We start from the raw sequence: 8,845 nt of genomic DNA, 5'->3' as shown, positions 1-8,845 counted from the left end.
GGACTCCCTAGACTGCAACTGGTCCCGTTTGCCTTGAAGCGGTTCCACTTGTGACCACTCTAACTGCAAGTGCTACTGGAAGGCTACAGAATGGTAGTCGTTGCTGCGCTACTATTGCCTGCAACGACACCCAGTAGTGAAGCTACTACGACTCCCATTTTGAGGCCTTCCAGTACTTGCGAAGCTCGAGTGCAAGAGAGGTGTGGCTTGTGACAAAGGAGTCGACTCTCCACTTTCGTTACCGTGTTGGGGGCTGCGATATAGTTCTCCTCGCACACGCCCGACAACCAGAGGTCAGTAACCTGACTTAAGACACCGAGGATCACGCAGTGCATATAATCAGGCCGAAAGCTCCACACAATGTTAAAGCCGGGAACGTGAATGAGTAGGGAGGGCCCTTTAGTCCCGTTGATGGTGTGATTATATGCTTCTGCAATTTCCATGTCGGCCAACATGGTAGACTGTCCTGTCGCCGACAGCAACACTAACGGGATAGTTCATGCAGCCTGAAGAATCAAATATGCATATTGGCACCTTTCATATAGCCTTCAAAAATGATTGTTAAATATATATATATATATATATATATATATTTATATGTATATGACTGCACCTTGAAGAAAACACCAGCATCTAGACACCAGGCACAGCCGTGATATCGGTTGAACTGGACCACGCTTTGCCTCAAAGCCCTTGCTGGGGCATCAGAGACACTGGTTATGCAGCAGACCAAAAAAAATAAAAAAAATATTAGCAAATTCGCCTAATTGTATTGAAGTGCCAGTAAAAATGTAGTAACAATCAAGAAAGTTTAACTAGTGGGTTATATCAAGATGGTACTGCTCAGGCAGCTCTTAATGCCTGCTTTATTTTTTTTTTTCGAATGTTACAAAGAAAAAGAAAGGGACCAAGTAAAGATGCATTTAAGTTCATAACGTTAGAGCGGTTTTCTTACTTTTTTCAGGCGAAAGACTGCACATGTGTAATGCATTCGAGTCTCACGGTCTATATAAAAATATAAATATGAGGTGCAACAAGTGAAAACAAAAATTACAAACATTTCCTAGATAACTTTACTGAAAGTAATGTAAGAATGAATGTAAATATGAGCACTCCCCGAGCGGTTGGCTATGTCGAGAACATCTGGTGCTTCCATTTGGGGCATCACCATGCCTTTGAATTTAGATCTCTGCCACCTGCACCCCAAGATATTCCATCTCAGGAGAGCTCCTACATTTGGTCGACGAAAGCCTGGAGGAGCAGGATCATGTTCGGGTGTTTGTTTCCGTACCAAAGGAGGGAGAAAATGATGTTGCTCTAGCGCAGGTGTGATGGCGACTCGTTGAGTGACAGGTGCGTAGGCCAGATGGCATAACTTGACGACCTGAACGTCGTATTCCTATCCGCGCTCACGGTAAGTGCCAAGTTTTGGGGTTAGACATTCTGCTTGACCTGGTGTTGCTTGTAGAAGGCACCGTACCTGATGTCCGATAGACATGTGTATTCTGATTCCCGGCTCAATGACTCCAACCGCCGGCCTCTCACAAAACTCTCTGCAAGGCTGACAAAGAAGTTTCCATTCGTCATTAGCTGGTAACCGGAGTACCTGTTCACACATGGTACACGTGCTTGACAAGTTGTTGCGCTCTGGCAATGTTCCTCCGGTCTTCGCCAAAACGTTTCCGCAGAAAGGGCAATAAAAGTGAAACGTCATATCTTCGGGAGAAGATCCAGAGAATTTCCAGAAGAAGTTTTTGTTCTTTGAGAAAACGTTGCGCCCTAGCATCAGGTTCCCGAACTTCGATATGTCCTCAATCGCCGTTCATGTTAGGTCATATGCTTTATCACAACGTACTATCGGAGAAAAAGGAAATAGGAACAGAGGAGCGCGTGGCTGGCGGTAAAGGCTGTGCCGCCTAGGAGTGAGCTTAAGGACGAGGGTGTGTGGCCTAGTCCGATGTGTATACGCCCCTCGCTCGCGCTTTCCAAGCTTTGTCATTGCACCTCTTAGTGCGCTGAAAGCTATCACCGCTATCGACGAGTACACACACACACACTCGCACGAACGCACACACACACGGACGCAAGCAGGCACACACGCCCACACACAAACACGCACACGCGCACACACAAACACTCTCACACACACACACAAACACAGACGCGCGGAACCACTCTGTTCGGGACTTGAATAACCACTCGGTTCTGAAACACCACCCGGATCTTCGCAGCAACTCTCATACGATCCATGTACAGAAGTGGTCCCAGCGTCGTCCGAATCAAGAAGTGGACGAGCAGCACCCAGAGACTCAAGCGCCCTTTTCTTTAATCCATACTTCGTTGATCTTGGCAAAGGATTTTCCTAAGCATCGAGCACGACATTCTGCTTTCGAGTCTTGTACTTGTTCATTGTTCTTATTACCAAAGAAGGCATGTTTTTTTCCAATTGAGAAACATCACAGTACAATTTTAACAAGTACGATATCAGTCGGATCAAGCCAAAGTCGGCTTGGTTAGGCCCAGCCTTTCAACCTTGCTTTTCAGATAGATTCTGATGAATAAAAAAAAAACAAAAAAAAACACTAATTACTCCTAGAATCAAACAAAATCACCGACGAAAGTATGATCCGTGAACCGCGAAATGCAATGGGGTAAAACGGCAATGGCGATGGAGCTTTTCACCTACCCTTGAATCATGTGATATAAATTAAACTCTTTTTTGCGACAAATACAGAGCTTATGAATCAACTGGTTCTACTTAAATATTCAAGAAATCTCGAATAATTTTGTTTCGTTCAATCATACTTCAAAAAAATGTAGGTTTGCCTCGTTTGCCTACATTTGTAAGGTGATCTCAATATGAAAAAAAGAAAAAAAAACTACACGCATTTTTATTTACAGACGCTTTCCTGTGTTAGCCCTAGGTCGACACGCGGAGAACTCAGATACACTTCCCTATTTAAAGTTGTGGGTAGTTTAACGATACGGGCACCACAAAAGCCCGGGCATTTGCTAACATAAGATTTCGCGTTGGTCAGTTCTTAAAATGAATTACACGAGAGCCTATGTGATGCCCATCCGATGCATTAAATACTTCCAGGTTTTCAACGGAACTGACTTTGGCAAGAACGGGGTCTAGAAGATGTACTGGGAGGGCAGGGAACTCCAAAAGTACTGGATCATATTGTTCCCAGGCAACAGGATAGCTTGCTGGAATGGTTAATTGAACAACATATTAAAAAAAAAACAGCGCAGAAGAAGTAGAAGGACAGAGGACATACTCTGACTAACAACCAAAGGTTTACTATACTTCTAAGCGTGCACAGTGGCACGCCCACGCTCTTCTTTCTCTATCGCACATGCTCTTCTTTCTCTATCGACAAAGCTAAATGCTAAAAAAAGTTGGTTTTAATATCTGTTTTTTTTTTTTTTAAATGTCTTCCTCGGTGCTGCTTCTTTCAATTAAGTAATTGCAGGCTGCATTTTTGTTCATATAACGCCATGTACGATAAAAAGCGTGGTGAGCACATGTATGTGTGCGCAATGTCGGAGTAACGTCTCTACGCGGAACTTTATGGATATTAGTTTGTAGCTATTATGGGCTCGTCTCCCCATTAGGAATAAAGTACGATGTAAGACGTCAGTTATATACATCGCTGAATGCTTGAAAAAGATGGCCTACAGCGGTTTTTTCAAGATTTGATCTGTGGTCCGCGAGGTCTAAAAGAAAGCCCGTTACCACAGCCACGCCAACAACCCTAATGCTCCGCTTATACTCCACTGCAGTCAAAGCTACTAAGGCGAACTAGCCCACGCTCCGAGCTATAAGACGTGCAGTGTCCATGTCTCATGGCTTCTGCACGGCTGTGTTACGGCGTGCTGTAAACGACTTCATTTTTATTTCAGCACAAAAGATGAAGTCAAGGACGAGACACAAACACTGCGTCGTCCTCGTGTTTCACTTTTAATTTCCTGTCATGAATTACCAGTGGCCCAATTATCAACCGTAGTCGACTCTATTTTCGCGGGCTCAATATTTCGGGGATTTGGCAAAGTGTGGATTCCAAGAATATTTTGCGAACACGAAATTTTGCGAATCTGTGTGATATGCTACGTAATCTTCGAGCATTATTCATGTTGCGAAATTCGCAAAAATTAGGCCCTTTCGGAAGTTAGATCGTCTACAGTATATACAATGTAAAGCTTTGGCATAGAAAGTACTGAATTTCATTGCATTCCGTTTCTAGGTACCATCCTAAAAAATGGTTACAGTACTGCTGGAAGTACCCATTATTAAATTACATCTCCCGAGGAAGAACTGGAAGCAAAAAGGGAGTCGAGAACGGTGCTCAAGTCCGTTATTTATACCCTTCAAATTTGGAGTTGGGGGAGAGAAGCGAGCATGATGCACCTGCTTCTCAGAAGCAATCGTCGAAGTTGGTATGTTGCGTTCAGTTGTCACACTTATTAGTTTGTTTATTTGTGCAACTCTGTTGTTCTCCCCTGAGAAATGCAGATAATGAAATAAATAAATACTTGTAACGGTGGTTTTTAAGAAAATATATTGTTAATGCTTGAGTAAAACTTCCATTGAACAAGGTATTACTCGAATTACGAAGGGAATTTCAGTCTGGAATTTTATGAAGAAAAGGTATGCGTGAAATGAAAGTAATTGTTGAACTGCGGGAGGGCAAAGCAGATTATATAAAAAAAAACATTGCGTTTAAATTGATATTGTTGAAATGACCTCACGTTTTTTATTTGGGACTACACTGGTGCTCTCGGAGGTGACTTTTTTCAACACCAATATATAAATTGGTTACGGCAGAAAAGGAAATGTATTTGAATGTTCAGTTGTATTTAAAGTTCAACGTCTCAGACTTGCGTGAGCAACTTCTATGATTTATAGTTCAGGACTCCCGCCACACTTCACACAACTAAGAAAGGACAGAAGGTACGCCAGTTGGCATCAAAGAAATCTGCTTACCAGCGCACAGCGTCATCAGTGACGTCACTGATGACGTCACCGGCATCCGCATCGTCATTGCCATCATCACTAATGACGTCATCAGTGACGTCACCGGCATCCGCATCGTCATCTTCATAATCACTGATGACGTCATCAGTGACGTCACTGATGACGTCACCGGCATCCGCATCGTCATCATCACTGATGACGTCATGTCACTGATGACGTCATCGTCATCTTCACGTGACACCCCAGGTCACGTGACCCCTCCCAAGGTCACGTGACCCCTCCCAAGGTCACGTGACCCCTCCGCCACCGAGGTCACTTGACCTACCCCCAGTAGCCTTCCCTCCTCCTCCCCAAGAGCTGCGCTCTCATTCGGCGTTACGGGGAGTTGTAAACGGCTTTCATTTTTAGAACAGCAGCTAGAGAGTGCCAAAAAAGAAAAGGAAGCTGTCTCTTTTGTGCAGGTACGTGCCAAAATATGTCTGCCATATATACTTTTAACATCTTTTAATCTGCAGTCTACCAAATATGTCCATGCCCAGGTCTCCAGAAAAAGACCGCGCACAAAAAACTGACGACAGTGATGATCGCGTTGTTTCTGCGTCCCATTTTAAATGGTACTTGCACCGCCGGTATGAGGAAGTCATCTAAGAGAAGTCCCGGCTTAATGGCATCATTGGAAGCATAATTGGGACTATAAATGGCCGGTTCGCAACGCGTTAGTACCAATATGCTGATCTGATTCATAATAGGTTCCTATTATGAACCTATTATGAACCTATTCATAATAGGTTCACGAGATTCTTATGAGCATAGTTTTGTGAACTGGTGGTGCCTTCAATAGAAAAGGTTTTAGTTAATTCATTGTTTTATACCACGGATTGGGGCCATTTTCACCTTCTTTTTCTAACGAAAAGTCGCATAGTAATAGTGCTGTTTAAGGTTTTGGCAAATTAATATTCTGGTTAGAAGCAACATATTATTTTATCAAATTCTTCATTTTTAACTCACGGTCGAGTTTCTTATGACGACTATCAGGGAGTTCAAACTAAAGGAAGGTTATTAATTTCCTTCTTGTTAAGGAGATGCTGGAGTCCAAAGGACTGCTCAGTTGCCAGAAGCAAATGATCAAGGTGAGGAGACAGAGACCTAATACTAAAAGTCAGAAAGCTGACAACTTCGAACAGATCTGAGTTTTGTTTTAAACTATACCTGATTACAATATCTCGCTAGTTTTAGTTCCTCGGCTTAGTTCTGGCTGTACTTCAGGTCGGAGCTAGCACTTTCCAGTATAAAGTTAAAGAAACGAACTTGTCATCAATTATGCTTGTAACAAATTGCAACTTTTCAAAACCATGTTGCTCCATGTACGTAATTTAATGCTCAGGTCAATCAGTTCAATCCTCATTAATACTTGCATTAACTATTATCGAATGTTTTTCAGTGGTCATTCTCTAGCCTGGCATCTATATTATTATAATGTTCACATCAGGGACATGTGGGGATAATATCTATTTTAGTTTGCACATCGCTTCAACCGTCAGCAGGGACAAGTGTACGAGGAACATTGGTGCCTCCTTGCATCCCCCATGGGCCCCCACCGTAAGTCGGATGGCCATGCCTCCAAGAGTCCTTCAAGGACACCTCAGAGAGCCCCTCCTAGGACACCAACAAGGTCCTCTGCGAGGACACCTCCTAGGACCCCACCGAGGACCCCCGCGAGGACCCCTCCGAGGCGACATCCATCCCTGGCCAACAAGCCCAAGAATGCAATCCTAGTCTCACCACAGCCAATAGGTAAAATGTCTGAACCAATGAGACACAGGTGTTCCCTAAAATAATAGAGATAATGAATTTGACGAGCGTGTTGCTTTATTCCTAGTGACAAATGGAGATGCTTCACACAGTTATGAAACCTTCACCTCTCCTCAATGGTCGGCTCAGAAGCTGCTGGCCATGCAGCCTTCACAGATGTAGGCGGTGTCAAGCTAAGCGAACAATAATATCTATCTTTACTTGTGCCTGATTTATGTCTACAGTGCTCCTGTTCCACATTACCGTTTAAAAGTGGCATGACTATTACGGCCGGTCAGGAAAAACAGTCACGGGTCAGAAGAAGCTAGCGCTTCTAGTTAGGAACATCACGCAAGCACTGTGGGGATTATGGGGGAATATTAGCCCCAAAAGACCACCACAAGCCCGACGCCATCTCCCGCAAAGAGATGAACCATGAAAAAGTCGCTCTTGTGATTGGTAAGTAAAATCATCTTCTATTTTAAGAGTGAATTTTCTTTTTACTGTTTTACAGAAACAGTAACACACTGGGACACGAAGGCTGGGGTCTCAGTCGCAGATCCCATAGAGAACATTGAACTTGCTAAAAGGTATGCTTGCGCTAGTTGGTTGATACGCATCGTGGTTTAAAACAGCGCTACAAGAGAAGGACAAGTGAAGACGAGAAGACGACCAGCACCGGCTATCATCTGAGAGTTTATTTCCGCCGCTCCTAGCATATATGCACATGGGCAACAAACAGAGTGCGAAAGAAAAGACACAAAGTACATGCATCCTCAACATCATATTAGATAGATTATAGAGTGCTGTGTCATAGTCGGTCCCTAGAGTTTCTTTATCGGACAGACCGACGGAGGTCGTGCTGACACATTTGTCTTTTAGTTTGTTTGTTTCTTAAGCTTCTGTTATCTCTCGACTTAGTTTGTCACCGTTCCTTTTGATGAACCCCTCGTAGTCAAAGGTTCATCCACAGTCACGGCAGTGCATTTTAAGATGATCGGAGATTTGCTTTGTTACGCTATACTAGTAATAATTTAATTGGTCATTAATGCACCGCCCCGTTTGTCCGATGTAGAACCTGTCACACGGCAGAGGGTCAGAATACACAACACCTTCGCGACAGCTAACGAAAGGCTGTCGGTACTTTTTTGTGAAATGTTTCCTCTATTCCCCGACCTTGTTCACCTTCCTCCAGAGGAACCAAAAGAAAAAAAAAAACGCTCTGAAGCAGAAAGAACGACTTCAACTTTTGCTCTTTTTTTTTTCTATTCTCTTTAACTTGTTGGAAATCTTGAGCAAGTACAGAGTTACGGACATTTGTGTTTCTACGGGTTCTAAGGCATTCGTTTTCTGTTAGACGCTTTTTCAAATATTTCAGCAAATTATCGGCAACTGAAGTTTTGTGGGTAGCCGGCTTTCTCAAGTATGTCTACTTGTTTTAGAAGCTATTTGACATGCGATGGTGAAACGATTGAAAAACAGGCAGGAGTAAAGCATGAATTCACAATTCTTCTCTTCACATTCTTGGAGTGTGCTGAGCCAAACGAGAAGATCGGCTTGTAACTTGGAGGTTCAAAGTGCTGCATAGATGCTCGGCTGACAAATACGGGGCTAGGTCTAAACTTCTGATGAAATTGTCGACTGTCAATTCGTGCGCCAGTTGCAAGGGTGCAAAACAGTTTTTAAAAGTGTACAAAATGCGAATGAATTCCACCATCGTTGGTTTGTCCTGTAAAGAAATGGGTTTGCTTACTGGTGCATGTTAGGGAACGACTATGACAGACCACGGTATAATATAGCCAATAACATGCTGAGACCGCATGTGTTTTTGTGTCTTTTTTGTTCGCACTCTATCTATTTGGCTGGTGCCCACGGCTATATTACTAGGAGCGGTGGAAATAAACTTTCAGTTGATTTTCAGCGCTGTCGTCTTTCTTTACGTTGTCCTTGTCTCGTCGCGCTGTTTTTAACCAGGAGGATAGTGGAGCGAGGAAGAGGAACACGAGGGGCGCACTTGATTAGAGCGCGCGGCAAGACCGAAAAGCGGAAACCTAGTCTGACATTAAACAGTTCTGT

The 8,845-nt window shown here is 43.5% G+C and overlaps 1 pseudogene; it reads right to left on the bottom strand.

Annotated features, from left to right (window-relative positions):
• Nucleotides 1-497: 497 nt before the first annotated feature.
• On the bottom strand, nucleotides 498-2,382 carry LOC121834752 (annotated as a pseudogene).
• Nucleotides 2,383-8,845: the final 6,463 nt, after the last annotated feature.

Source organism: Ixodes scapularis, unplaced genomic scaffold, assembly GCF_016920785.2.
Source record: "Ixodes scapularis isolate PalLabHiFi unplaced genomic scaffold, ASM1692078v2 PGA_scaffold10__122_contigs__length_95168666, whole genome shotgun sequence".
In the NCBI taxonomy this organism is placed as follows: Eukaryota; Metazoa; Arthropoda; class Arachnida; order Ixodida; family Ixodidae; genus Ixodes; species Ixodes scapularis.
This window is presented reverse-complemented; position numbering and strand designations above follow the sequence as displayed.